Source organism: Anomaloglossus baeobatrachus, chromosome 5, assembly GCF_048569485.1.
Source record: "Anomaloglossus baeobatrachus isolate aAnoBae1 chromosome 5, aAnoBae1.hap1, whole genome shotgun sequence".
In the NCBI taxonomy this organism is placed as follows: domain Eukaryota; kingdom Metazoa; phylum Chordata; class Amphibia; order Anura; family Aromobatidae; genus Anomaloglossus; species Anomaloglossus baeobatrachus.
The window spans coordinates 153,647,361-153,673,659 of NC_134357.1; the positions used below are offsets into that span (position 1 = coordinate 153,647,361).

The following is a 26,299-nucleotide window of genomic DNA, read 5'->3' on the forward strand; positions in this document are numbered from 1 at the left end:
TCTAGGACTTATTGGCAGCTATGGGCTGCCAATAACTCCTTATTACCCCGATTTGCCAACGCACCAGGGCAAATCGGGAAGAGCCGGGTACAGTCCCAGAACTGTCGCATATAATGTATGCGGCAATTCTGGGCGGCTGTTGGCTGATATTGTTAGGGTGGGGGGCTCCCCATAACGTGGAGCTCCCCATCCTGAGAATACCAGCCTTCAGCCGTATGGCTTTATCTGGCTGGTTTTAAAAATGGGGGGAACCGCACGCCGTTTTTTTTTAATTATTTAATTATTTATTTCACTACACAGTATAGACACGCCCACCGGCTGCTGTGATTGGGTGCAGTGTGACACCTGTCACTCAGAGTGGGGGCGTTGTCTCACTGTAACCAATCATAGGCGCTGGTGAGCGGGGGAAAGCAGGGGAATACGAAATTGTTTAATGGGCGGCCGGCTTTTTCAAAACAGTAAAAGCCGCCTCAGCAGTGAGAAAGCCGTGCAGCGCCGGGGATCGGGGATTGGTGAGTATATGAGAGAGGGCTGCTAACTTCAGTTACTCAGGAGATTAGCGGTCACCGGTGAGTCTTCACTGGTGACCGCTAATCAGGACGCGACACAGACAGAGCCGCAGCATCACAATGAAGTCGGGTGAAGTTCACCCGAGTTCATTCTGACAGTGCGGCTCTGTCTGTCTGCTGTCATCTGCCATTCAGCTCTGCTACATGGCTGTCTGTGTCTGCTGTTAGCGGCCGTGTAGCAGAGCTGAATGGCAGATGACATAGTAAAAACGCATCCCACATTACACACGCATTACACACGCTTGGCAAGTCAATAAATAAAAAAAAAAAAAAAAAAGGTGCCCAATGCCATACGTCACAGAACACATGATCTAAAGGATCGCACACAAAATTGACCAATTTAACATAGACTACTAACGCTCGTGTTGACAGCAAATGAACGACCAACGTGAAATCTCATAGATCCCGTATGCAACCTGGGCGTGTCACATCGCAAATGCGATTGTACAACTAATTGCAACGTGTAAAGTGGGCTTTACACTAATCCGCCCATGGCAGATGAGGGATTCGGTCCGCCCTCGCTTGCGGCAACCACTCCACTGTCACCTACCCTGTCCTCGGCGGACGCCGAGCTGCCACTATCCATCCCAGCAGTGGAACCTGCAGTTTGTTTTTATGAAGCTCCGGCAGCAGCCCCCCCCCCCCCCCCCCCCTAAAGTCTCCTGTCGTCCCAGTCACATCAGCGGTCCCCCAGAGCCCGGCCAGATCAGACCCGGCTGCATCACCGGGCCCGTCCTTAGAGGTGGAGCACCCAGACCCTGCAACCCCGGTTGTGGAGCAGTCGGGCCCACTACTTTCAGTGGCGAGAGTGGAACCTCCCCAGTCTCCGGGTATACTACCGCGCGGTATCCCGATGGCTGTTGGGGCCTGCTCGAGTCCACCTAAAGCTAGAGACAGTTAGGGAGCTTAGGACGGACACTGATGCCCCCTACTGGGAGCGACACAGTCAGGAGTTGCAACAAGAGATTGCTACCAGAGAAAAACAGTGGCAGTAGGAGCTGGCTGCCCGCAACAGGGCGGAGAAGGAGCAAGTGAGGAGAGCTGCTTCACCTGTAAAAGGGCCACGGTGCCGCAGTCTGGTGAATCGCGTTGACACCGAGCAGGAATGCGGTTTCATCCGTGAAGCAGGCCTCGCATCGGGGGGTATTTGTGTCCCGTCGGGAGGTGTCCCCACACCTTCCTTGGAAGCATCCTGGCCGCAACCTAGAGCCTGAAGAAATGGTCAGCTACACCCGACACTGCGGGGAGAGGGGCTGGTATGCCCTGGAGGTGACCAAACATGTCATGTTTGAAGAAGGGTACGTGTCCGCAGAGGTAGCACGCAGGTGGAAGGAGGCGTGGCTACGGTACCCGCCCGTATATTACTAGCAAAAATATGATACCGTAAAACTGTTAGGTATCTGTGTTTTCCGTTTGTTATTTTCCACAGTTTGTTATTTTCCATATAGAAAATGTTAGAAAATGAAAGAATTAATGAAAAGCTAATTGCATGGGAAAGTAACCTGATTTTCTCTAGATTGACAGCATTTGTAATACGGTACAGGGACTCTTGTTAAAGTTGTACAAAGACTTCCATGTTTTATAGTTGATTAAAAATGGACCATGGTCACAGGACTTGCGTGACCAACACAAACTGTTGTCTTGTAAAAAGACTGCACCCGTTGTGCCTTACAGAGTCGTTTGACCTACCCCGGGACCTTAACCCAGCCCAAGGACCCATTTAGGTTTCCAGGGGAACCAGGTTGTTTGGGTGGGGGGTTGTTGGGACCCGGGACGTTGGGACTGGACTGTCGCAGGGAGGGACCACAACGTGGAAGGTTGGGTCCCCGCTGCCATCAAAACCGGTAGCGTCCCCTGTTTCAGACGAACTCAAAAGTAAAAAAAGTTGGTAACGGTTTAAGAAAGCACCTCCCTAAAGTGGGATGAACCTGTTCAAAGTAAATATATTTGTTAACCCTTTTCTTTCCTTAAAAACCAAAAATAAATGCTTGGTGTTCTGTAGCGCGCGGACGAGCTACGTTTAACCAAGGGGGAATGTGACACCCTGGCCTATCAGGTCATCACAGGGTGCCGTGCAATCTGCCCTTCTGCATGGTACCCGCTCCACCTTGGTTACAGGTCCTGTCAATTTGGTGTTGCTACCAACAGGTGTACACAAATCCTGAGGAACACTCTGTACCACATCCACCAACCACTCATTGGGCAGCCTAAGGAGAATAGGGCCACCCAGATGGGGGGATGTAAGAGGGAGGGCAGAGATGTCAGTTGTAGAGTAGTAGTTGAGCAGTGAGCAGCGGTGACAGGCCAGGTCACGCTGTGGAGCTGGGCTCCTGTACCCGTCTCAGGTGCCAGACGTTGACCTGGCCAGAAGGAGCTGGAACCCCAGTCGCAGGGGGTAGTGACAGGGGGCACGGTGCTGCTACAGAGAGCAGACCGGCTGCCGTTTGCTACAACCGGGCAGGGACCAGGGCACAATGGGGTACGCGGACCCAAGGCTGGGAAGAAACTTCACGCAGCCGAGTAATTTACCCGACTGGAACGGCATCTTCATGAACCGTTCCCCACCCGCTCCAGAATCGGGGTACTAGCGCAATAAGGGGGATAGAACTTCCCACAACCGTCCAGAAAATCCCAAGCGTGAGCCCTGAGAGCAAGCTCACCCTGCTAGCCACGCAGGTGAGCGGGACCCGAATAACTTAATGTGAGAGGGATCCACACGTAGGACACACAGTGCCAAGGGACAAGGCTTCAGACTAACCTGCAACACCAAAGGGGCACGGACTCAGCGTACTCGCCCAGAGAGAGCAGGATACTCAAGAGTTTGGTTTACCTGGTGTCAGCGTCAGTGACTTTGGACTGTGTGAGTACCCGCTATCCCTTTTCACCCGACGGGTTCCCCACTCCATCCATCACCGGATCCCGGGACACCACTCCCCCTGCCTACGGAAGGGTTATCATCTCGAGCTGCCACACACCATCGTCCTCGGGCTTCCCCCTAAACGGCAGCGGTGGTCCCTCACGTTACCACACACAGTGGGTGGCATCACGAACATTATCCCATTCACTACCCAAAACAATCACCCCTTTTTATTTCCGAGGTAGCTGCGCGACCCCGCCTTGGATATGGAGACCCCTCAAGCCACTGTGGATCCGGGTCTGAGCAGCCCGTTGGCTGTCGCGGGGGCAGCACACACTGATGTACCACAAGTGCAGGGCGAGAATCACAATAGCCAGCTACGGAGGAGAGAGGGAGATAAATCCCTCCCTCCTCTCCTCAGCGTCAGCCACCGTCCTCCGCAGCACCTGCCCTCCCCTCCTCAGTGCCGACCCGCCCCCGCAGCTGAGGTCTGCTCGCAGCTCAGTCGCAGGGACACTCGCATGACACTCGGCTCTGCTGTGCTGCCAGCGAGAGCCGAGTGTCATGCGAGGGAATCGCAGTAATCCCCGTGTGGCCCCGGTCTTATTAGAATTTCTCCAGGCTTTCAGATCCACTGCCTCACTGTATCCTGTGACTATCCCCTCATAACCTCCTGACTAGACTACTGCAACATCCTCTTCTGTGGCCCTCCATAATGTCTTGCACTTTTTCAATACATCCTTTACTCTTCTGCCTGAATAATTAATCTTTCCCTCACTTCCGTCTATTCTTCTATTGACTCTCCATTGGCTAAATAATCTAGATCAAAATACCTGTCCCTTTCATACTATGACCTACTTTCTGGCTATCCCCATACATGTCATCTCCAGTCCTCACAATACTGTCTTTTAGGCTCTCCTCTTGCATGTTCCTCTCACAACCATCTCTAAGATTTCTCCCATTTCTTCCGCATACTTTGGAATTTTAACCCCAAGTGATCAGACTCACTCTTCCTGACCTGAACAGTCTATATTTTAACTGAAAAACTCACCTCTTCAAGAAAACCTACAAATTTCAATACCCCTGCTACCCCTGCAATATCACGTCTACAGCTTTATTTCTCACCTATCGAATTTCTCCTCCTTCCATTTGTAAATTGTGAGCCATCATGGGAAGCGTCAACTCTCCCAATGTAGTTGACTGTCTCTTTCTTACCTGTATCTAGTTTTTCTTGATTTGTACCTTTTGATATATTAAGTGATATTTACTGTAAGGGGTACTTCTCACATAGCGAGATCGCTAGCGAGATCGCTGCTGAGTCACGGTTTTTGTGACGCACCAGTGACCTCATTAGCGATCTCGCTGTGTGTGACACCGAGCAGCGATCTGGCCCCTGCTGTGAAATCGCTGCTCGTTACACACAGTGCTGGTTCATTTTTTGGACTTTGCTCTCCTGCTGGGAAGTACACATCGCTGTGTTTGACAGCTTGAGAGCAACGATCTGAATGTGCACCGAGCCGGCTTTCTGGAAGCTGCGGACGCTGGTAACCAAGGTACACATCGGGTAACTAAGAGAAGCACTTAGTTTGGTTACCCGATATTTACCTTGGTTACTAGCGTCCGCTGCTCTCAGGCTGCCAGTGCTGGCTCCCTGCTCCCTGCACACTTAGCCAGAGTACACATCGGGTAACTAAACAAAGTGCTTTGCTTATTAATCCGATGTGTACCCTGGCTACGAGTGCAGGGAGCCAGCGGTAAAAGGTGTGCGTTGGTAACCAAGGTAAATATCGGGTAACCAAGCAAAGCATTTTGCTTAGTTACCCGATATTTACCTTAGTTACCAAGCGCAGCATCGCTTCCACGCGTCGCTGGTGGCAGGGGGCTGGTCACTGGTCACTGGTGAGATCTGCCTGATTGACAGCTCACCAGACCATGTAGCAACGCACCAGCGATCCCGACCAGGTCATATCATGGTCGGAATCGCTGGTACGTCGTTTAGTGAGACGGTACCCTAAACCCTGGATATGTGCAGCACCTTGGAGATAAGAATACTATAAAATAAATCATAAAAAAACATCAAAGGGGAATGATGGATCAAAGCCAAGAGGGTTAAATGTCAGGTAGCAAGGTCACTGGGTCAGAATATAGGACAAATAGTGCATTTGGTGATAACAAGTGAATGAACCCAGGATAAAGTAGTGGACAGAGATAACAGGAATAGGTGATTTAAGGAAATGTCTCAAAATTTGCTCAATTTAGGGAAAAAATTAAAATCACGTAGAATAAATTTGTTGTGGATTGAATCGATTATGGAACCAAATAAAAATCTTATACTCACCTCTCCTCAGCCCCCTCCATACGAGACCTGTCACCAATGGTCCTCTGATCCTCTCCTCTATGGCTATATGCACACGCTGCAGTTTTTTCTACACATAAACTGCAACCAAAATTGCACCTTGTCACAGAGAGCCTGGATATGTAAAAAAAACGCTTGCAATGATGGTGCATTTTTGCTGCGATTTTGTTAATGCATTTTTTTAAAGGAGAAACAAAATATGATAGGGTAGGATAATTGATAGATAGCCAGAATAGATAGATAGAAAAAATAGATAGATAGATAGATAAAATGACATATACTGTAGAATAGATAGAAAGAAGGAACATATAGAATAGATCAGAAAGAACAGATAGAAAGAAATAACAAAATAGCTCGATAGAGGGATAGCTAGCAGGGACTATTTTTTTTTAATTTTTTGGGGGGTAAAACAATGACGTGAGATTCCGATGTTTTTCATATCCAGCACAGGAACAGAAGCAGATACAGGCTGAAAGCGTCAGCTGTCTGTTGTGTCTTGGCTGGTTATGAAAATAGAGGGGATCTCACGCTTTTTTTTTTAGACGTGTGGTCTCCCCATTTTTCTAAAACCAGCCAAGGTACAGCAGACAACTGGGGGCTGATATTATTAGTGTGGGAAGGGCCATTGTTATTTGTCCCTTTCCAGCCTAACAATAGCAGCCCCCTACCGAACTAGAAGTGGCGCATCCATAATATGCGCCAATTCTGGAGCTGGACCCGCCTCTTCCCGTTGCCTTGGAGCGGTGGCAATCAGGGTAATAAGGAGTAAATGGCAGCCCACAGCTGCCACTAAGTCCTAGATTACAGAGCAGAGTAGAAAGGGGTGATTCAATGCCGTGCCAATGATCACTTGTTCAGATGTCAGATTAACGTATCTTTATTATTGGCATATGTCTACGCGTTTCAGGAGCTCAGCTCCCTTCCTCAGGACCGTCAAGCATAAAAAGAAACATCAAATCCTAGATTAGTGATGGCAGTCGTCTATGAGACCCCCGCCACCATCACTAATCTGTAAGTGAAAGTAAATGAACACAAACACCCCAAAAATCCTTTATTTGGAATAAAATACAAAAAAAAAATCTTTCACCACTTTATTAATGCCCAAACACCCCTGCAGGTCCGAAGTAATCCACAGGAGATCCCATGGTGATTCAGGTCTGCTACACCTCTGTCCTGTCACAGCGAGCATCATAGAGCATGACTGTCCACTCTGAGTGCAGACAGAGCCGCGCGATCAGAATGAACTCAGGTTAAGCGGGCTTTACGCGCTACGATTTTGCTACAGCGATCTCATTGGGGTCACGGAATTTGTGACGCACATCCAGCCGCTGTAGCGATCTCGTAGTGTGTGACTCCAAGGAGCGATTTTGGATCGTTGCAAAAACGTCCAAAATCGCTCCTCATTGACATGGGGGTCCGCTCCCAATTATCGATACTATCGCTTTGCTGTTTTTGTTCCTCGTTCCTGCGGCAGTACACATTGTTGTGTGTGACCCCCGTAGGAACGAGGAACATCTCCTTATCTGCCGCCGGCCACAATGTGGAAAGAAGGAAATGGGCGGGATGTTCGTCCCGCTCATCTCCGCCCCTCCGCTTTCATAGGGTGGCCGCTTAGTGACGTCGCTGTGACGCCGAATGGACCGCCCCCTTAGAAAGGAGGCGGTACGCCAGTCACAGCAACGTCGCTATGCAGGTAAGTATGTGTGACGGGGGTGCACGATTTTGTGCGCGACGGGCAGCGATATGCCCGTTTTCGCACAAACGAAGGGTCCAGGTCGCATGCTAGCGATATCGGTACCGATATTGTAGCATGTAAAGCCACCCTTAACCACCTTACGTCACAGTTGCAGACCCTGCAATACAGCGTCTGTTATGGCAGTGATGTCACAGGTTCACCGCTGTAAGGTTCAGGCCATGACTGAAGTGAGCCACGCGATCGGTGGTCATGTCATTCAGGTGAGTGTCTCCACATGTTGCTTACATCAGTTGCAGCCTGAGTTGCAGTCAGAGGTGGAGATTCCAGTTGTGACCGCAATTCACCCGAGTGACGTCACTGCACTGCTCCCTTCAGTCACTCAGGTGATTTGCTGTCATGGGAGGAGGACTCCAGCTGTAGCCACGGCTAACCTGAGTGATGTCACCACTGACTGCGCAGCTCACTTCAGTTGCTGTGTAGAGCTCACAGTGGGCAGTCATGTTCTATGGCGCTCGCTGTGAGCGTCATATGTAGCAGTGCTGGAAGCATCTTGGGACCTCATGTGGAATACGTCGGACCTGCAGGGGTGTTATTTGGGTTAATAAAGTGGTGAAAGCTTTTTTGTCTTTTATTTCAAATAAAGGATTTTTGAAGTGTTTGTGTTTATTTACTTTCACTTACAGAATAGTGATCAGGGGGTATCTCATAGATGCCTTCCACGTCTAATCTAGGACTTAGTGGCAGCTATGGGCTGCCATTAATTCCTTATTACCCCGATTGCCATCGCACCAGGGCAATCGGGAAGAGCTGGTTAAAGTGCGGACTGTCGCATCTAATGAATGCGGCAATTTCGGGAAGCTGCTAGCTGATATTTTTAGGCTGGAGAGAGCCTAATAACCATAGGCTGTGAAAATTTATTGAATCCAGTAAAATCGTAGATGCATAGGGGAACACAGGGACACAGGGGAAAAACAGGATAGTACCTGTTTCACCCTGTGTTCCCCTATGTATCTAAGATTTTACTGGATTCAATAAATTTTCACAGTTTTATTTAAACATCTCCTCTATGCGATGCTGGATTTTTTCTCTTGCTGAATGTGCCTTTCCGCCCGGGCGAGGGCATTTCCGTGCATCAGTGGTGTGATCCTTGAGTGAAGAGGGGTGAGCTGAATATTTCCTCTTTTTGGTTATTAACCATAGTTCTCCACAGTCTAAGAATACCAGTCCCCAGCTGTGGGGCTTTATTTTGGCTGGATATCAAAATTAGGGGAACCGCACACCGGTTTTTAAAAATAATTTATTTATTTTACTGTACAACATAGACACCCCCACCGACATCTGTGATTGGTTGCAGTCAGACAGCTATCACTCAGTGTGGGGGCACGTCTGGCTGCAACCAATCACATATTCCCATGTTGTTAAAAGAGTATGATGCATTAGAAGTTAACCCCACTGGAGAGACAGCATTGAGATATCAGACCACACAATGCTGCTTACCCACCTTAACACATGTGTTGTCACTTCCTTAGGTGGTGTGACGCCTCCCGGGCTCCCAACCCTCTATAATTTATCAAAGTGGCAAACCCACATTTTTTGTAAAATTTGAGGCAAATTGATTTCATAAATCTATTTGCTCATCTCTACTTGTAACTATTGAAAGGGCAGTTCAGAGTCCTCAGCCTGCTGAACCTTTGCCAATAACAGACCGTCACCTCACCAGTTCTTTGTGGCACTAAATGACTACAGGTTGGGTTATGTTAATTCATATATAAGGAAGGTTTCTACAGAAGAACACAGACATATTTATTTACACAGTTCATTTATTACCCAATGATTGATTGCTCTCAGTGAGAGAAACAAAATTAAAATTTTGTAGTTGTGATACCTTTTAATGGCTAACTAAAATAAAATATGATGTTATAAAGCAAGCTTTCGAGACATCTCAGGTCTCTTCCTCAGGCATGGTATGACAAAATATCTGAAGAAACACAAATATATATGACTCGCCCACCCCAGGGCTATGGGACACCCGGTGCCGGGCCGGACTAGTCCGGGGGTCGTCAGTGGTGGCGGGGCCTGACTCCGTGGCCCTGGTGGGTGTCAATTAAATATAGCTGGTGAATAAAGTTTATGGTTGTCGTGACGCCACCTGTGGTTTGCGGCTATTAAGCCGCCGCTGCTCTATGAGGCCTCCGGGGCTGATGGTATGGCAGCTTGGATGGTCCTGCTCCCCACAGGTGAAGCGGTACCCCGGGGCAACAGTTGGTGCTCGTGAGAGTCTATGGTGTGATGTTGTGTAAATAATATGGTGCAGGGCCGACAGGCAGTGAAAGAAACAGGCACAAACAGTAGTCTCTTTACCTTCTCCTCTTTTACTTGGCAAACAGTTAGTCCTGGGAGACCGTTACAGGTGGTAGAGGGCTCCGGCCGGCCTGGAAGTAACTGAGGTATCTTTTTGGCCAGATGAGTATGAGGCCTACTCCTGTTCTTTCCTTACTGTTATAGGACCCTGCTCTCTGGATTGGCAATGGCCCTCTTGCTGCTGGGACCTGTGGTTTGTCCCTTTTTCTGTGTGGTAGGCTGCGCAGGCCCTCTCTGGTGCTTCTCTGCTGGAGTCCACACCGGTCCCTTGGGATGCAGCTGTACCTTCAGATTGCTTCTGGGCCAGGTGGCTTGCAGCTCTCCTGCCCTCCGGATTCGGCTACCAGGGAAGGATTTTACACCCTGGCAACCACAGACTCCGATGTCCGAGTCTCTTCTGTGCCTCTCTGCTCCTCCTGCTTCACTGGGCCAAGCTACTCCAGCTCCAGGCCCCAGTCCGCAGGACAGCACTACTTTGCGTCTGCTTTCTCTGCTTTCTCTCTACAGACTGAACACTAACTCCTCCCTCAGCTCAGACTTAAGAAATGCTCCCTGGAACTCCAGGTTCAGAGCTCCCCCTGCTGGCCTGAGGGAGAAACTGCATTGGATGTTAAACTTACTGGCCAATAGACCTCCCAATTACCTCCAGGCTCAGCATTAACCCTTTGGAGGTTCAATGCTGTTGTGGCGACCAGGTCCTGGGGCGCCACACTCCCCCTTAGTTAAACTCAGTTCTCCCGGACTGAAGAAAACAAAACAAGACATGTTAGAACATTTCATCCCATTATGGGAGGCACATTTTCTTAAACGTTACAAACTTAAACAATACTATAAGAGTCCAGTATGGCTCCCTGCCGGGTGTCCATTACACTGCTCCATGGGGGACCCGCCGCGATAAAACTTCCAACGTAGGCTCTGGGCGTGCGTCAGAGCATTGATGACCCCCCTCTATGCACACCGAACGGGTTTTTCTTCAGGGGTGCTGAGCACACTGGTGCTAACTATGAACAATTAAAGTGTTGGCCACTCATAGTCCAGTGACCCAGTTGTCCATATACTAAATCATTTAAATAAAAAGCATTTTATTCACAACATTACAGACATTTTAAATAACTATATACATTCTAATAGGTACTCTTTCTTTTTACTCTCTATACCTTGGAGGTGGCCGTCCCCGAGTGCTACGTTGGGACCTGCGTAGCTCTGGTGTTTGTCCCTGACTATTTGGAGCGTCTGCTACCTCAGCACTACAGGTAGGCCTAACCCTGATAGGTATGCGTGATGATTGCCTACGTGGTCTGAGAGTCGCCAAGGGTATGACAGGTTCACCACTGACAGGGGGTTGATTCTCCTGTTCCACTGCTGGCGTGTCATCTTGTGTTGGGGCGGACAGTTCCTTAGGTGGATCTGGAACCTCTTCTGTCTCTGGCTCGACCAACTGCGGGAACGTCAAGACTGGTACCACTATGGCATTATTTATTCGGGTCCAAGTTTTGGGGAATTTTCCAAGGATTGTTTGGATCATCTCTTCCTCTTTTTCTTGAATTTGGGGACTTTCTTGTACTTCTACTTCTTTTTTGATTTTTCACCGTCCAGGGCACACTTTCAGGCGGTCTCTAGAAACTGCTTGATAGGTCTTTCCTTCATCTTTGCTTATGAGACACACTTTACTGTTATCAAAATTGGAGGGAATAATGGTGTAGGGTTCATTCTCCCACTGATCATCTAGTTTGTGCGTTCTCCGCTTCTTCTTGAGGACCTGTTCTCCAGGCGTTAAGGGATTTGCTGGGGCTGTTTGATTGTAGTTCTGTTCTTGCCTCGTTCTTGCTTGGGACAGGCTCTTTTCTACGCATTCCTGGACTTTGCGGTACTGCTGTTGTCGCTCTGTATCCCAATCTTCTATCTCTTGAACCGCTTCAGGTGACACAGTTCCCATCTCAAAGTCTACAGGTAACTTGCCAGGTCTTGCTCGCATCAAGTAAGCAGGGCTGCAGTTGGTTGAGTTTACTGGGATATGGTTATACAGGTCTACCAGATCTGGTAACTTCTCTGGCCATTGGTTTCTTTCTTCCAGAGGTAGAGTCTTGAGCATATCAATAACCACATGGTTCATCTTCTCGCACAATCCATTGGTTTGGGGGTGGTACGGTGTTGTTCTGATTTTCTTACAGCTGTACATGTTACAGAACTCTTGGAACACTTCTGCCTCGAATGCAGGACCTTGATCAGTCAGTACCCTTTCCGGATAACTGTGAGGTTGACAAAAGTATGCCTGAAATGCTCTAGCTGCTGTTCTGGCTGTCTGGTCTTTCACAGGCACTACTACCAGGAAACGAGAGTAATGGTCCACAATGGTGAGGGCGTACACATAGCCTGACCGGCTTGGTGTTAGCTTCACGTGGTCCAGGGCCACCAACTCCAGGGGCTGCTTCGTGACAATTGGCTGTAGGGGAGACCTCTGGCTGGCATCATCCTTCCGCCTCAGGTTACACGGACCACAGTCTCGGCACCACTTCTCTACTGTCTTTCTCATGTGCACCCAGTAGAACCAATCGCGGAGTAGGGTCTCCAACTTCTTCCACCCGAAGTGTCCTGCTTTATCATGGTAAGCTGCTAGGACCATTGGAGCATCCCTCTGTGGGACCACTATTTGCCAGACGAGTTCATTCGTTCGCCAGTTGACATATCTCTTGCAGAGCTTGCCTTGGTAGGTGAACAGTCGTCCCCTCTCCTTCCACAGCTGCTGGGCTTCTTGTGGAGTGTCTGGACCGAGATGGGTCTCAGCTTGTGCTAGCTTTTCTTTGACCAATCGCACGGCCGGGTCACCGTTCTGTGTCTCTTCCCAATTATGGTGGAGTAATGGGTTGACCGAGACCTCGTGCTGGCTCGAGCGCTTCTCTCCTAGAGCATGCTCACACTGGGAAACACCTTGGTGATGGAAAGCCGGTAACTCTATCTCTTCGAGTTCATCCAGGTCTTCTCCAGACTCGGGTAAGTGAGGCATTCTGGACAGCGCATCAGCATTGTTATTCTTCTTGCCAGCCCGGTACTTGATGGTAAAGTCAAAGTTAGACAGCCGGGCCATCCATCGCTGCTCCAACGCACCTAGCTTGGCTGTTGCCAGATGTGTCAACGGGTTGTTGTCCGTGAATATGGTGAACTTGGCCGACGCCAGATAGTGCTTGAAGCGTTCAGTCACTGCCCAAACAATAGCGAGGAACTCCAGCTTGAAGGAACTGTAGTTTTCTGGATTCCTTTCTGTGGGATGAAGCTTCCTACTGGCGTAAGCTATCACCTTCTCTCTGCCTCCCTGCACCTGGGACAGAACTGCTCCCAGTCCCACGTTGCTGGCGTCTGTGTACAGTACAAACGGCTGGCTGTAGTCAGGGTAGGCCAGAATTTCTTCTCCTGTGAGAGCCCCTTTCAGCCAGACAAAAGATGTTTCTATTTGGCTGTTCCATTCAAATGGAGGGCTTTGCTTCTTAGCCTTCTTTGGCTGGCCCACCAGGAGATCTTGAAGAGGCGCTGCTATCTTGGTGAAACCATCAATGAACCTTCGGTAGTAGCCCACCAGCCCAATGAACTGCCGCACCTCCTTTACAGTGGTGGGTCTTGGCTAGAGATGAGCGAACCGGTCGCGGTTCGGCTCGAGGTCGGTTCGCCGAACGGGGGTCCCGTTCGAGTTCGGTTCGTCGAACGTTCGACGAACCAAACTCGAACCTATAGGCTATAATGGGAGGCAATCACAAACACATAAAAATGCATGATAAATGTACACAAACAGTTAATAAACATTGCCATAACACTTACCGGTCCCCGCGATCCCTCCTGCACTCTGTCTCCTGCCGCTATTCCATCCGATGATCGCTGAATCCTTCCGGTGACCGACACTGCCAGCAGAGAAGCAGGACCTATCGTGACGTCAAAATAGCCATGTGACCAGTCACGTGGCTATTATCTCATTGGCTACAGACTGGTCACATGACTATGACACGTCATGTAGGACTTGCGAGTGCATCTCTCCGGTACACGGTGCACATTTGTGTATCGCCGTGTACCGGCGATATTCTCTAGCACACGGTCGACTCCCCGTTCCGTTAGGGACCGGCTGACACAGCCGGTCATTAACGGAGATCACCGTTGCCATAGCAACGCAGTTAGCGGTGACGCCACCGCTAACCGTGGCTCCAGGAGCACCGTTGCTATGGTAACGCGTCTGTCAGCGTTACCGCTGTTACCGCTAGCAGCACTGATCACTCACGGAGTGAAGGCTGCACGCTGCTTCCCGATTGTAGTGAGGATTGTAGTGAGGATGAGGTGCCCCAGCCCATGATGGGCTGGTGCACCTCATCCTCACTACAATCGTCACTACTACTACACTAGTGAGGATTGTAGTGAGGATGAGATGCCCCAGCCCATGATGGGCTGGTGCACCTCATCCTCACTACAATCGTCACTACTACTACACTAGTGAGGATTGTAGTGAGGATGAGGTGCCCCAGCCCATCAAGTAATGGGCTGGGGCACCTCATCCTCACTACAATCCTCACTACAATCCTGAAGTGCAGTTTCTTCAAATTCATTTAAAGGCACTTGGAACGCTGAAATTGCTGCTTATAATTTAAGCCTCTATTAAAAACCTCTTATCAGCGCTGGTTTATTGGGGATTTATTGGGCTGACAGGGGGTAATAAAGATGGAGTCTCTAATGTGTCTGTGTATTTATTTCTATTAAAGTATTTTTTCTCTGTGTGGTGTCTTTTTTTTAACCCTTTATTGGAGATTCTTAATGGCCGGGTCAAACGTGCCTGACATTAAGAATCTCTGGCTTAATACTGGCTAGTAAAACAAAGCCAGTATTAACTCATGATTACCCAACAAGCCACCCGGCTCCAGGGCTGTTGGAAGAGTTGGATACAGCGCCAGATGATGGCGCTTCTATGAAAGTGTCAGGGCCGGGAGTACTGGTGGGCCCAGGAGGTGGATCCACTGGACCTTGCACCCCACCGGAGGGCAGGGCACACGGCAGCTGGAGCACTGACGTGGCAGGGACAAGTATAAGCAGGTCACCAGAGTCACAGAGTTCTTTAGGACAATAATGTAAACAGGCACAGGTACCAGAGTGCAAGGACAAGAAGTCAGTAGGACACGGTACCAGGGGACCTGAGCACCTAGCTCATAAGACTAGCTACAAGACACATTGATCAGGCCCCGCCCACATGGAAAGGCAAGTCTTATATACCCAGCACAGCCCTATGTCATTTCCTGCTTCAGGTGTGCTGGGCCTATAAAACCAGGAGAGTGGGCGCGGCCTGGTCCTATACAGAACCATGTGGCTAAGACTCAGAGTCAGACTCCTGAGACCAGGAACAGGACTCAGGGGAGCAAGAGCGGGAGCGGCAGCCATGACTGGTGGACACATGGACTGGATCAGTGGGTAAGGAGTGGTGCTAGGACACGGGGAGCGTGACAGTACCCCCCCCGAAGCCCCCCTCCCCGCGGCCGGCACATGTAGGCGTGCCGAAGAGGTGCAGCTACGTACTTCCGGGACAACCAGGACCGGGCCTCAGGACCGCAATCCACCCAATCAACTAGGAAGGACTGCTTACCCCGGACTGTTTTCATGGCCACTATGTCCCGTATCAGGGAACCCATGTCAGCGGCAAGGGAGGCAATGGAAAGGGGAGGACCGTCAGAAACAGGACTGGAGTCTTGGACGGCCGGATCGGGCGTCTCGGACTGGGTACAGGACAGTGTCTCATCCTCGGTAGCTGGTGGCATCAAAGTCTCAATTGTCAGGGACGGTGGAACGTCGCTGGAGTGCGTCGTCTCCTCTGGTTCCGGTGGCACCACAGTCTCAATTATCAGGGACGGCGGAACGTCGCTGGAGTGCGTCGTCTCCTCTGGTTCCGATGGCACCACAGGCACAAGAGACAAGAGTTGTGGCACGGCACTGGACTGCGTCGTCACCTCTTCCTCTTCCTGCGGCATAACAGGTTCAGGTGACAGGGGCCGAGGAACGGTCTGTAGGCAGTGGTCATGACACAAGGGTCCCCAGCGAGTAATAGCGCCAGAGCGCCAACTAATGGCAGGGTCATGGAGTTGAAGCCAGGGCAGACCCAGCAGGAGCTCAGGAGCCATTCTTGGGATGGCATAGAAGGCAATGGTCTCAGTATGCAGAGTGCCAACCTGGAGTCTCACGGGTTCAGTGGTATACCGGACAGGTTCGTATAGTGGTTTACCATCCACGGAGGCGAACCAGAGGGGCTTGGCAAGCGGGATCACAGGTACCTGGTATCGGTTCACTGCAGACTGGTGTATGAAATTACGCGCTGCCCCAGAATCAATGTGGGCCTCTGCTGTGAACCTGATCTTCTCCGTCGTCACCTGGACAGTCTGCGTAACTGGAACGGAGGGGATTCCGGTGCCAAGGGTGGCGGTTCCCACCTCCCCTTGGACCTGGGGTCTACCAGGTTTCTCCGGGCAAGAACGTAGCATATGTGACCCGTCTCCACAATAGAAGCACAGGCCCCGGGCGAGCCGCTCTGCACGGCGTTGCTTGGCCTGGGTCAGCCGGTCCACCTGCATGGGTTCTGGCGATAAGTCACGGAAAGGCAGGGACGAGGGAACGGTAGGTCTCTGCGGGGGCAAGGCATGGCAATGTGGTCGCTTCTCCCGGACTCTCTCTTTGGTACGCTCCTGAAAGCGGAGATCAATCCGGGTGGCCAGGGAAATCAAAGCGTCCAGGGTGTGAGGGACATCACGGCCGGCTAGTTCGTCTTTAATACGACCAGAGAGACCCTCCCAAAAGGCCGCTGTTAAGGTCTCATTGTTCCAGCCCAGCTCCGAAGCGAGCGTGCGGAAATGGATGGCGTATTGGCCGACTGTTTGGGTCCCTTGGCGTAGCCGGAGGAGCGTAGAGGTCACTGCGGTAGTTCGTCCGGGTTCGTCGAAGGTGCCTCTGAAGGCTCGCAGGAACTCCTGGATGTCGGTGATCATTGGATCCTCGTTTTCCCACAGGGGGTTAATCCAGGCCATGGCTTCGCCTTCCAGGTGTGACATCAGGAACGCCACCTTGGCCTGGTCTGAGGCAAACAAGTGCGGGAGCAACTGGAAGTGCAGGGAGCACTGGTTCAGGAAACCGCGGCAGGACTTGGGATCCCCTGCATAGCGAGGCGGAGCAGCGAGGCGAAGTTGCGAGGCCGTGGAAGAAACTGGTTCGGACCTGGAGACTGGTTGCTGCGTGGACGAGACGGAAGTCTGCAGCGTATACAACCGGTGGTCCACGGACGTCATGAATTTCAGCATCCGGTTCAGGGTTTCCCGCTGTTGTGCCAGCTCCTGGCGCAGCTCAGCCAGCTCCGATGTTTGTGCTCCAGCGGGATCCATGGCCTGATCAATCTGTCAGGGCTGGGAGTACTGGTGGGCCCAGGAGGTGGATCCACTGGACCTTGCACCCCACCGGAGGGCAGGGCACACGGCAGCCGGAGCACTGACGTGGCAGGGACAAGTATAAGCAGGTCACCAGAGTCACAGAGTTCTTTAGGACAATAATGTAAACAGGCACAGGTACCAGAGTGCAAGGACAAGAAGTCAGTAGGACACGGTACCAGGGGACCTGAGCATCTAGCTCATAAGACTAGCTACAAGACACGTTGATCAGGCCCCACCCACATGGAAAGGCAAGTCTTATATACCCAGAACAGCCCTATGTCATTTCCTGCTTCAGGTGTGCTGGGCCTATAAAACCAGGAGAGTGGGCGCGGCCTGGTCCTATACAGAACCATGTGGCTAAGACTCAGAGTCAGACTCCTGAGACCAGGAACAGGACTCAGGGGAGCAAGAGCGGGAGCGGCAGCCATGACTGGTGGACACATGGACTGGATCAGTGGGTAAGGAGTGGTGCTAGGACACGGGGAGCGTGACAGAAAGCGCCATTTTCTGGGACGGCTGCGGACTGCAATTCGTAGCAGAGGCGCCCAGAAACCTCGGGCTAACCTGTGCTGCGGATTCCAATCCCCAGCTGCCTAGTTGTACCCGGCTGGACACAAAAATGGGGCGAAGCTTACGTCGGTTTTTTTTTAATTATTTCATGAAATAAGTGAAATAATTAAAAAAAACGGGCTTCCCTATATTTTTGGTTCCCAGCCGGGTACAAATAGGCAACTGGGGGTTGGAGGCAGCCCGTGGCTGCCTGCTGTACCTGGCTAGCATACAAAAATATGGCGAAGCCCACGTCATTTTTTTGGTGGGCAAAAAACTTCTGCATACAGTCCTGGATGGAGTATGCTGAGCCTTGTAGTTCTGCAGCTGCTGTCTGCTCTTCTCCATACAGACAGACAGCAGCTGCAGAACTACAAGGCTCAGCATACTCCATCCAGGACTGTATGCAGAAGTTTTTTGCCCCCTGAAAAGATTATGTGGGCTTCGCCATATTTTTGTATGCTAGCCGGGTACAGTAGGCAGGTACGGCTGCCCCCAACCCCCAGTTGCCTATTTGTACCCGGCTGGGAACCAAAAATAAAGGAAAGCCCTTTTTTTATTATTTCATGAATTTCATGAAATAATTAGAAAACAAATGACGTAGGCTTCGCCCCATTTTTGTGTCCAGCCAGGTACAACTAGGCAGCTGGGGATTGGAATCCGCAGCACAGGTTGGCCTGAGCTTTCTGGGCCCCACTGCTGAGAATTGCAGTCTGCAGCCGCCTCAGAAAATGGCATTTTCATAGAAGCGCCATCTTCTGGCGCTGTATCCAACTCTTCCAGCACCTGCCTGCTATACCTGGCTAGCATACAAAAATATGGCGAAGCTCACGTCCTTTTTTTGGAGTTTTTTGGCAAAAAAAATAAAAAATGCTTCCTTGGATTTTCCATTGCCAGTGAAGGTAACACCAAGCAGTGGGGGTTAGCAGCCAGTAGCTGCTTGGATTACCCTTAGCTAGCAATACAAAAAATGCAGCGGGAGCCCATATATATATTTTTTTAATTATTTATTTAAATAACTAAAAATAAAATGGGCTTCCCTGTATTTTGATTGCTGGACATCACAGTGCTGTAAAAATAAATCTTTAAAAAAATGACGTAGCGCTCCGCGGTATTTTTGATTCTCAGCGCAGATAAAGCAGACAGCTATGGGTTGCCACCCCATCTGCCTGCTGTTATCTTGGTTGGCAATCAAAATACAGGGAAGCCCATTAATTTTTTCTATTTAAAAAATAGTTAAAAAAAAAATGACGTTGGGTCCCCCCATTTTTGATAGCAAATTGATAATAGCAGGCCGCAGGCACCCCAGACGTGGCGCATCCACTAGATGCGCCAATCCTGGCGCTTCACCCCAGCTCATCCCGTGCCCTGGTGCAGTGGCAAACGGTGTAATAAATCGGGTTGATACTAGCTGTAAAGTCACCTGAGATCAAGCCCAGCAGTTTGTGATGTCATGGCGTCTATTAGATACCCAACATCATAAACTGTTAGTACTAACAAAAAAAAATAATCGACAAAAGAAATTTATTTGAAAAAACAGTCCCCAAAACATTTCCTCTTTCACCAATTTATTGTAAGAAAAAAAATAAAGGGGTCCCACGACGACTCTGGACCATCTAGAATATGGGGGGAGACACTCAGGGAACGTATCCCCCATTTTCTAGGAGTGCGGACCCTTCATGTGAGGAGTCTGGGTGCAATGAATCTGCACTCACTCTTCTCGGGTCCACAGCAGCAGAGTCCATGTCGTAATGGTTGCTACCAAAGCTGCAATGCCCTGCTCATGAAGTAAGGGCATGCCTAATCAGGAGAACTACTGTAGAGGAAGCTCTGCTCACTGGTATATAGGTGCTCAGAGGTAATAATAGATAAAATTAGTGAGTAACCTCGGCACAATAAATCTCCCAGACTAAGTCAGTAAGTCACAACGGATAGTAATGCAAAATCACTCTTTATTGGTCCGTATTAAGAAAAAAAAATTTCATAAGCATATATGTTTTTGTCCAAAACAAGTTACAAATGACGTTTCGGCCTGAGCCTTCGTCAGATTAGACTTATCTGCATGTAATCCTGAAAAATGACAATAATCAGTATCACATAAGAGTGAGAGAACAATAACAGAAACTCGAACAATGTAGAGGTACAATTGGGATGCAGCAAAAAAATTGCAACACAGCAAGAAATGAAACACATGATAGAAATGTCATAATACAGTACAAGGACAATATAGTAATGACAAATATGGGGTCAGAGTAGGCTTAGACAGCTCTGGTATGAAAGAGATGTCAATCATAAAGTAACATGTGCAGTAGGTGTAGAGCTACACTATGCATGGCAGAGCTAATGGGTAGACCGACCATAGAAAAAGAACGGAGAAAAAGTGGAGAAAAAGTGGATTAAAAATGTAGAAAAAGTAGAGAAAAAGTGGAGAAGTGGAGAAGAAGTGGAGAAAAAGTGGAGAAGAAGTGGAGAAGAAGTGGAGAAAAAAGTGGAGAAAAAGTGGAGAAAAAGTGGAGAAAAAGTGGAGAAAAAGTGGAGAAAAAATGGAGAAAAAAATGTAGAAAAAGTGGAGAAAAAATGGAGAAAAAAATGTAGAAAAAGTGGAGAAAAAGTGGAGAAAAAGTGGAGAAAAAAGTGGAGAAAAAGTGGAGAAAAAGTGGATTAACAACGTAGAAAAAGTGGAGAAAAAGTGGAGAAGTGGAGAAGAAGTGGAGAAGAAGTGGAGAAGAAGTGGAGAAAAAAGTGGAGAAAAAAGTGGAGAAAAAGTGGAGAAAAAGTGGAGAAAAAGTGGAGAAAAAATAAAGAAAAAAATGTAGAAAAAGTTGAGAAAAAATGTAGAAAAAAATGTAGAAAAAGTTGAGAAAAAGTGGAGAAGAAGTGGAGAAAAAGTGGAGAAAAAGTGGAGAAAAAGTGGAGAAAAAGTGGAGAAAAAGTGGAGAAAAAAGTGGAGAAAAAGTGGAGAAAAGGTGGAGAAAAAGTGGAGAAAAAATGGATAAAAAGTGGATAAAAAGTGGAGAAAAAGTGGAGAAAAAAACGAGAAAAAACGGAGAAAAAACTGAGAAAAAGTGGAGAAAAAGTGGAGAAAAAGTGGAGAAAAAACGGAGAAAAAAATGGAGAAAAAAATGGAGAAAAAGTGGAGAAAAAATGGAGAAAAAAAATGTAGAAAAAGTGGAGAAAAAGTGGAGAAAAAGTGGAGAAAAAGTGGAGAAAAAAATGGAGAAAAAGTGGAGAAAAAATGGAGAAAAAAATGGAGAAAAAGTGGAGAAAAAATGGAGAAAAATGGAGAAAAAAGTGGAGAAAAAGTGGAGAAAAAGTGGAGAAAAAGTGGAGAAAAGGTGGAGAAAAAGTGGAGAAAAAGTGGAGAAAAAATGGAGAAAAAGTGGAGAAAAAGTGGAGAAAAAGTGGAGAAAAAAAGAAAAAACGGAGAAAAAGTGGAGAAAAAGTGGAGAAAAAGTGGAGAAAAAGTGGATAAAAAAGTGGAGAAAAAGTGGAGAAAAAGTGGAGAAAAAATGGAGAAAAAGTGGAGAAAAAGTGGAGAAAAAGTGGAGAAAAAATGGATAAAAAATGGATAAAAAGTGGATAAAAAGTGGAGAAAAAACGGAGAAAAAGTGGCGAAAAAGTGGAGAAAAAGTGGAGAAAAAGTGGAGAAAAAACGGAGAAAAAGTGGCGAAAAAGTGGAGAAAAAGTGGAGAAAAAGTGGAGAAAAAATGGAGAAAAAAATGGAGAAAAAGTGGAGAAAAAATGGAGAAAAAAATGGAGAAAAAGTGGAGAAAAAGTGGAGAAAAATGGGGAAAAAAATGGAGAAAAAGTGGAGAAAAAGTGGAGAAAAATGGAGAAAAAGTGGAGAAAAAGTGGAGAAAAAACGGAGAAAAAGTGGAGAAAAAGTGGAGAAAAATGGAGAAAAAGAGGAGAAAAAGTGGAGAAAAAAGTGGAGAAAAAAGTGGAGAAAAAAGTGGAGAAAAAGTGGAGAAAAAATGGAGAAAAAGTGGAGAAAAAATGGATAAAAAGTGGATAAAAAGTGGAGAAAAAGTGGAGAAAAAACGGAGAAAAAGTGGAGAAAAAGTGGAGAAAAAGTGGAGAAAAAATGGAGAAAAAAATGGAGAAAAAGTGGAGAAAAAGTGGAGAAAAAATGGAGAAAAAAGTGGAGAAAAAGTGGAGAAAAAATGGAGAAAAAAGTGGAGAAAAAGTGGAGAAAAAGAGGAGAAAAATGGAGAAAATCGGAGAAAAAGTGGAGAAAAAGTGGAGAAAAAATGGATAAAAAGTGGATAAAAAGTGGATAAAAAGTGGATAAAAAGTGGAGAAAAAGTGGAGAAAAAACGGATAAAAAGTGGAGAAAAAAACGGAGAAAAAGTGGAAAAAAAGTGGAGAAAAAGTGGAGAAAAAGTGGAGAAAAAAATGGAGAAAAAAATGGAGAAAAAGTGGAGAAAATGTGGAGAAAAAGTGGAGAAAAAGTGGAGAAAAAGTGGAGAAAAAGTGGAGAAAAAAGTGGAGAAAAAAGTGGAGAAAAAGTGGAGAAAAATGGAGAAAAAGTGGAGAAAAAGTGGAGAAAAAGTGGAGAAAAAATGGATAAAAAGTGGATAAAAAGTGGAGAAAAAGTGGAGAAAAAACGGAGAAAAAGTGGAGAAAAAACGGAGAAAAAGTGGAAAAAAGTGGAGAAAAAGTGGAGAAAAAGTGGAGAAAAAGTGGAGAAAAAATGGATAAAAAGTGGATAAAAGTGGATAAAAAGTGGATAAAAAGTGGAGAAAAAGTGGAGAAAAAACGGAGAAAAAGTGGAGAAAAAGTGGAGAAAAAAATGGAGAAAAAGTGGAGAAAAAATGTAGAAAAAGTGGAGAAAAAGTGGAGAAAAAGTGGAGAAAAAATGGAGAAAAAGTGGAGAAAAAGTGGAGCACCCTTTGGTGCCTTTCATGTGGCACTAAGGGGTGCTTAGCTTTGTATTTAGCCAAAAAAATGAAAAAAAAAAATGACGTAGGGTTCCCCCTATTTTTGTTGCCAACCTCACCTTGGCTGGTAATCCAAAACTGAGGGCACCCCACGCTGTTATTTTAAATTAAATAAATAATTAAAAAAAAAAAACACGTAGGGGTCCCCCCAAAATTGGATCACCAGCCAAGGTAAAGCAGACAGCTGGGGTCTGATATTCTCAGACTAAGGAGGTCCATGGTTATTGGACTCTCCCCAGCCTAAAAATAGCAGGCCGCAGCCGCCCCAGAAGTGGCGCATCCATTAGATGCGCCAATCCTGGTGCTTCGCCCCAGCTCATCCCGCGCCCTGGTGCGGTGGCAAACGGGGTAATATATGGGGTTAATACCAGATGTGTAATGTCACCTGGCATCAAGCCCTGGGGTTGGTGAGGTCAGGCGTCTATCAGATACCCGACATCACCAACCCAGTCAGTAATAAAAAAAAATAGACGACAAACACATTTTTATTTGAAAAAACACTCTCCAAAACATTCCCTCTTTAACCAATTTATTAGAAAGAAAAACAAATCCAGGTCTGGTGTAATCCAAGGGGTTGCCATGACGATCCACACTGTCCCAGTCAATGAAGAGCAGGATGTTCCCCATTGGCTGGGAGAGCAGTGCAGTGACCTGAGCTAACATCAATGGGTCAGCCCAGGTCACTGCAGGGCATGACAAGTGCTGCTGTCAGCGAGGTACATTACCTGCGCTGATCTCCAGCACACTGACAGCCCCTGTCACTGAGTTCAATGACTGGCGCCTTCACACCAAGTATCGCGAGAGGCCCGTGACGTCACCGCTAGTCAGTCTCGGGTCGGAAGCGAGAGGTGATGTGACAAGCGGCGGCCATGGAGGACAGTGACAGCGCTGAGGTCGGGATGGCGGGACTTCATCACTGCAGGTAAGCCGAGCGGGACCATGTGTGTGTGTGTGTGTGTGTGTGTGTGTGTGTGTATGTATGTATGTGTACATGCCGCGGGCAGGAGGGGGCGGAGCGAGCTGAGCGGGGAAGTGTGGGCTTCCTGCACGTAACTAGGATAAACATCGGGTTACTAACCAAAGCGCTTTGGTTGGATACCCGATGTTTATCTTGGTTACCAGCTTCTGGCAGGCTGCCAGCGATGGCTCCTGCACACTGTAGCTGTAAAAAGCCCTGCTTTTTGCTGCTAGAACCGTTCTCGAACGTATCTAGAACTATCGAGCTTTTGCAAAAAGCTCGAGTTCTAGTTCGATCTCGAACAGCCCCCAAAATCACTCGAGCCTAGAACTGGAGAACCGCGTACCGCGAACCGTGCTCAACTCTAGTCTTGGCCAGTCCTTGATTACGGTGACTTTCTCCGGATCAGGTGCCACACCTTCTGCGCTGACCACATGACCCAGGTACTGTACCTTTGGCTTCAAGAGGTGACATTTGGACGGCTTTATATTCAGGCCATACTCCGACAAGGACTCAAACAGTTCTGCTAAGTGCCTCAGGTGGTCTTCGTAGGTCTTGGAGTAGACGATGACGTCATCCAGGTACAATAGCACGGTTTCAAAGTTGTGATGGCCCAAGAAGCACTCCATCAATCTCTGAAATGTCCCTGGGGCGTTGCAGAGCCCGAACGGCATACAATTGAACTCGCAGAGACCCATTGGTGTCGTGAATGCAGTCTTCTCCTTGTCCGCCTCTGCCACGGGTACCTGCCAATACCCATTGGTGAGATCCAGGGTGGAGAAATAATTAGCTGATTTTAAGGCTGTTAGTGACTCTTCTATTCTGGGTAGTGGATAAGCATCTTTATGTGTAATGCGGTTAATTTGTCTGTAATCTACGCACATTCTCATTGTACCATCTTTTTTCTTTACGAGCACTAGTGGAGCTGCCCAGGGGCTACAACTATCTCTGATAACCCCAGCCTCCTTCATTTCCCGTAACATTTCTTTGGCACGCTAATACTGTGCTGGGGGTAAAGGGCGTTATCTCTCTTTAATGGGATGATGATCACCCGTGGGGATTTGATGTTTAACCCCTTTTACCTGCCCAAAATCTAGGGGGTGTTTGCTGAAGACCCGCTCGTACTCCTGTATCACCCGGTAAACCCCATGCTTTTGGTGTGAGTGGATGGAGTCGGTGCCCACATGTAATTTTTGGCACCAGTCTTCCAGCTGTCCCTTGGAGCCATTGTCTTCCGCCTGGTCAGACGGGATCAAGGGTTCCACTGCTTTGATGGTATTGTTACTGACAGTGTACAGTTTTGCTACAGTGGCGTACCGGGGCAATTTGGCTTCCTCCTCCCCACAATTCAGGACGCGGACGGGCACTCTTCCCTTGCGGACGTCTGCTACCCCTCTGGCTATCAGGACTCCAGGCCTACTTTCTGAATACACAGGTTCCACCAGGGCCTGGTAATCTTGACCCTTGAGGCCTATTGCTGCCCGACACCATATCAACATTTCACTTTTTGGGGGGATTGCAATGGGGAGAGGGTCACTTACCCTTACACTGCCAATTTCTCCTCCGGCCAGCTCTACCTGCTGCCTCCTCATCAGGGCTCTGATCTCCCTCTGTAGGACACGCTGCTGCCCGGAGCTGGCACTTTCAGACGCTTGCTACAACAAAATTATCACCTCGGCAAGACAATTTTCCATCACATTTGTACCAATGGTTAGCAGTGGGTTAGATTCTTTGCGATCAATATCTACAATTATCATCCCCTGACATGGCAATTCTACCCGCCCCACTTTAATGGTTACTTCCTGATACCCAATTTGAGGCAAGGGCTGACCATTACTGGCCACAATTGTTAAATCATCATCTGGGCCATGGTCAATGTCTGAATCAGCCCAATATCTTTTGTACAATTTATAAGGGATGGTTGTTACCTGGGGCCCCGTATCCAGGAGGGCATTCAAAGGGATCCCATCCAGCACAATAGGAAGGACTGGTCGTCCTCCCACATACTTGCTGCGGCTGGGGGTTGAGCCGGGCCCATTTAAAGGACAGTGTCTTGCAATGTGGCCCGCCTGGCTGCAGCGGCGGCAGATCGGTTGTCCAGTTGAATCATACCGGTCTGTGTCTTTTCCTCGGGTCGGCGGAATCCTCCTCTGTCACATCCATGGGACGTCATCTGGGCTGGAGGCCAACTCGATTCTTGCAGGCGATGGGGTCACTTGTAGAGACTGCACGGTCTTGGCAAGGGCAGCTACAGTCTTGGTCAGCTCTTGGACCTGCTGTCTGAGCTCTGCTGTGGGATCCTTATCCAGGGTCTGCGCCTCAGCCCCTGCAGCGGCTCGTGTCGCAGGCACCACCCCTGGGTACGTGATAGCAAGAGGTCGGAGGGGTACTGTGTCATTCGGTGTAGGTTCTCTCAGTACCCGGATGGCCTGGTCCTTAAACTTTGCAAAGTCGAGAGCAGGGTTCTGCAGGACCATGATATGCAGCTGTGTCCTGTGGGCATCTGACAGGAGCCCCTCTATGAACTGCTCAGTTAGGAGTTTGTCTTCTTCACGTACACTCTCTGGGTCCACCTGTTTA

At 48.5% G+C, this 26,299-nt stretch overlaps 1 protein-coding gene across 4 annotated transcripts in view; it reads left to right on the forward strand.

Annotated features, from left to right (window-relative positions):
- Positions 1-26,299, forward strand: part of TBATA (thymus, brain and testes associated) — a 123,394-nt gene that overhangs the window by 21,888 nt on the left and 75,207 nt on the right. The window contains exon 4 of one of the 4 annotated variants that reach the window (XM_075347260.1): positions 10,971-11,092. The exons of the other annotated variants lie outside the window; for them this stretch is intronic. The gene's annotated coding sequence lies outside the window, so the exon portion shown is untranslated. The remainder of the gene's footprint in view (positions 1-10,970; positions 11,093-26,299) is intronic. 4 annotated transcript variants of the gene reach the window in all.